This window comes from Saccostrea cucullata, unplaced genomic scaffold (assembly GCF_032062105.1).
Source record: "Saccostrea cucullata isolate Sc308-1 unplaced genomic scaffold, CSIRO_AGI_Scuc_v1 ctg6230, whole genome shotgun sequence".
Lineage (NCBI taxonomy): Eukaryota > Metazoa > Mollusca > Bivalvia > Ostreida > Ostreidae > Saccostrea > Saccostrea cuccullata.
The window spans coordinates 22,806-26,680 of record NW_026929031.1 but is presented as its reverse complement, the minus strand read 5'-3'; the positions used below and the strand labels follow the sequence as shown (position 1 = coordinate 26,680).

The 3,875-nt window shown below is 34.4% G+C and overlaps 1 pseudogene; it reads left to right on the top strand.

The window, feature by feature from the left end:
* The first annotated feature begins 634 nt into the window (after nt 1-634).
* Nucleotides 635-3,256, top strand: LOC134279621 (uncharacterized; annotated as a pseudogene).
* The last annotated feature ends 619 nt before the right edge of the window (nt 3,257-3,875 follow it).

The window sequence follows — 3,875 nt, the reverse complement described above, 5'->3', positions numbered from 1 at the left end:
TGAAAGAGAACAACTGTATATTAAGAAAGTTTGATTGAAATGAAATCTTTCTAGATTTTAATTAATTGAATATGAATTAAATAAAATCCAACAACTTATGTTTCAAAACACGAAATAAGAAAAATTTAAAGTTTGAAGAGCAAGAAAGTGTAGTTAAATTCTTATTCAGATAAGATACCAGTATATTAATTCTCTCACAAATTAAAAAAACACATCAGTCAAAGAGGATTGATCATTTCTTCAGGATGTTTTGCGCATACCCAAACTAGTCCTTCGATAAAAAATTATCAATGCATAACTTTGTCGAAAAAGTCCTCTGACATAATTATTGGATTGTTAATTGAGATTTATGTGGAAGAGAACAGTCTTTTATTAGTAAATGTGAATTAAAAAGTTCATCCAGTTTGTACATTTTTTTAACTTTTTTTTCAAAACACTAAATGTATAAAGTTTTTTAATGATATTTTTAATTAAATTACAACAAATTGACTAAGTTTATTTTGATTGGATGATTTGCTAGGAACTACAATATGTTGCTCTGTATTGCAGCATAGTGCAGTTTGGTGCAGTTATATAAATTTCTTTTCGGTTACATTATTAATTAATGACTATTAAAAAAAAAAAAAAAAAAAAAAAAAATGATTGGTGTTCCTGGGAGTTGAACCTGGTTCCTTTGGCGTGCAGGGCAGCGGGTATAATGATTCGGCTATCAAGTCAGTATGTATTACTTTGGTAATTTCTATTTATCTTACGTATGTGCTTTAATAATTTAAATATCTTTTGGGGTCTATTTTGCGGCACGCGGTGAACCGGTCCAAGGGTATTTAAACTCGTGTTTTGTGTTCTTTTGTCATTCGACAAGTTAGCCACGACGTATCAGTTAGATACACAGATGAATCTGTCCGATTCAGATAGTGAGCCATCTCCACGTGGTAGCCCGGGGAAAAGTGTTCCTCATGAGCCAAAAAGACGTTCGTCTAACAACAATGAGGCTAGCCGCAACCGTTCGCAAACTTTGAATGAAGACCTTACTAACGCAGAGGCATTCCAATTGTTTTCCCGCAAGTTAGACGTAGCTTTAGCAGAGAACAAAAAGCTGCTTTTGAAGGAGTTAGAAGCAAAAAATTCAACTTGTGTATCCAGAGAAAGTTCGGTTGATTTTAAGTTGGATCATCACAAAGAAAGGTACAACTTCTTAACAGATTTACAAAGTGACTTTGAAAGTATTGATAAATTTATTGACTTTGGTGATAGTTTGAATGCTAAAGAGATAATCAAAAAAGCTGTTCTTCGTATTAACGACCAGAAAAAAGTTATAAGAATTGCAGATAAGTACGGCTGGGATGTGGCTAAAGCATTGTAAAGAGTACAAAGATGACCCAATCACGGAGAGTACAGAGGAAAGTCAACGACTCCGGCAAGCAGAAGCCAGGGCTAAAAGGAAAAGGTTTGACAAAAGAAATTATAATAATCCTTTTCGTACAGATAGCAGCAAATTTTTCCAGCAAAGATTTACTCCTTACACCAGGCAGTTTAGTTCATACGGGAACTTCGGAGGATCACAACCAAGCCCATACAGAATTCAACCAGACCAATGCCTGTATTGCAACGGGTTCGGGCACTGGAGTGTCAACTGTCCCCTCAAGAAAAAGAGCCAACCTTTCGCGATCGGCAAGCCAACTTCAACACAAACCGGACCCTCCACAGATAACCAAAGAACCTAAACTGGTAAAAGATATTTTGTCTTGTGAAAAAGAAAATGTTAATTTACAAACGGTTAAAGGGAGATTAGTAAAAAACATTTCTTTTTGGAAAGAACAATTGCATGCTGAACAATATATAGTTGACACTATTCAGTATGGTTATAGTATTCCTTTTGATTGTTTTCCAGAGACGATTATTTTGCATAACAATAAGTCTTCTCTTGATCATGAGGAATTTGTAGACAACGAAATAAGAAGTTTGTTAGGCAATAAAGTCATTGTAAGGTGTAGTACTGTTCCTTCTATAGTTAATCCTTTGTCAGTTTCTATAAATTCTCATGGCAAGAAAAGACTTATTTTGGATCTTAGACATGTTAACAAATGCGTACGAAAAAATAAATTTAAGTTAGAGGGTGTTAGCAGCGCTATCAAACTTTGCAAGAAAAATGACTTTATATTCAAGTTTGATCTTAAGAGCGGTTATCATCATTTGGACATAAATCCATTGCATTTTCAATTTTTGAGTTTTTGTTGGAAAAGTACCTATTATTCTTTCACGGTACTTCCTTTTGGTTTGAGCTCTGCTCCTTTTATTTTTACACAGCTGCTCAAGCCTTTGTTGAAATATTGGAGAGCAAAAGGTCATAAAATTGTTGTTTATTTAGATGATGGATTTGGGTTAGCAAACGATCTAGAATCATGTAAAGTTATGTCTTCAGCTATTAAAGCAGACTTAATTTCAGCAGGTTTTTTGGTTAACGAGGATAAGAGTATTTGGACTCCCTGTCAATCAATGGAATGGTTGGGGTTTTCTTGGGATACTGTACATGGTATGCTTTTCATACCTCAATCTAAAATTGATAAATTATTAGGCAAAATCAGGGAAGTTATTTCATCCGAGAAAATTACTCCACGTGTTCTAGCTAGCATAGCTGGAAACATAATTTCTTTCCAGCAATCCTTAGGAAATGTATGTTCTATTATGACGAGAGTTATGCATATGGTTATTGCCAATTCAGTTTCTTGGGATCATTGTATTGTTCTTTCAGATGAAATTGTGACTGAACTTAATTTCTGGTTGCGCAATTTACAATATTTGCCATCTAAATGTTTTCTTAAAGGCAGTTTCATTCCTCAAAGGATCGTTTTTACGGATGCAAGCAAGTATGCAGCGGCTGGTTACATTGTGGAACTCGCAGATAGTGTAGTGCATAAAATGTGGACTTCTGTGGAAGCTCTAAAGAGTTCTACCTGGAGGGAGATGAAAGCAGTAGAGACAACTTTAATATCTTCTACAGATAAGATTAGCAACAGAACTGTAAAACTTTATACTGACAATCAAAATGTAGTTAAGATAGTTAATTCTGGTAGCATGAAAAAAGAGCTCCATGATATTGCACTTAATATTTATGCTTTTTGTATTCAGAATCAAGTAACATTAGAAGTTGAGTGGATTCCTAGAGAGGAAAATAGTGTAGCAGATTGTTATAGCAAAGTTTATGATTTTGATGACTGGTCTGTTTCTGATATTATATTTCAATTTTTCAGTAAAAAATGGGGGCCCTTTGATGTAGATCTTTTTGCAGATTGTAACAATTTCAAGGTAAAAAAGTTTTTTAGTAAATTCTGGACGCCAGGGAGTTCTGGGGTCGATGCATTTGGTTTCAATTGGAAAAAATTTAACTCTTGGATCGTTCCTCCAGTTTCTCTTATTCCAGATGTTATTAATCATTTAGGTTTGTGTAAAGCGCATGGTACACTTGTTGTGCCAAAATGGACATCCTCACTTTTTTGGTCCATGTTGGTAAATTCAGATGGAAAATTCAAAAATTTTGTGATTGACTATATTGAATATGACAAACCAAGAAATTTTTTCATTGCAGGGTCTTACAAAGAAAGTGTTTTCGCTGGAGTAAAATTTTTCTCCAATGTAATAGTACTCCTTGTTAATTTTGATATTTAGACTTTTTCAGGTGCATTTGTGTTATGACATTTAGATGGAATTCTGACTGGGAGTCAGAACTGAGACTTTGTATTGTAAGGCTGAGTATTTGATTTGTGTTATGACAGGCTGAGAGCCTAATATTTGTAATGAATGGCTGAGAGCCCATGTGTATGATTGGCTGAGAGCCTTTGTGTATGATTGGCTGAGAGCCGGATATTTGTATTTGA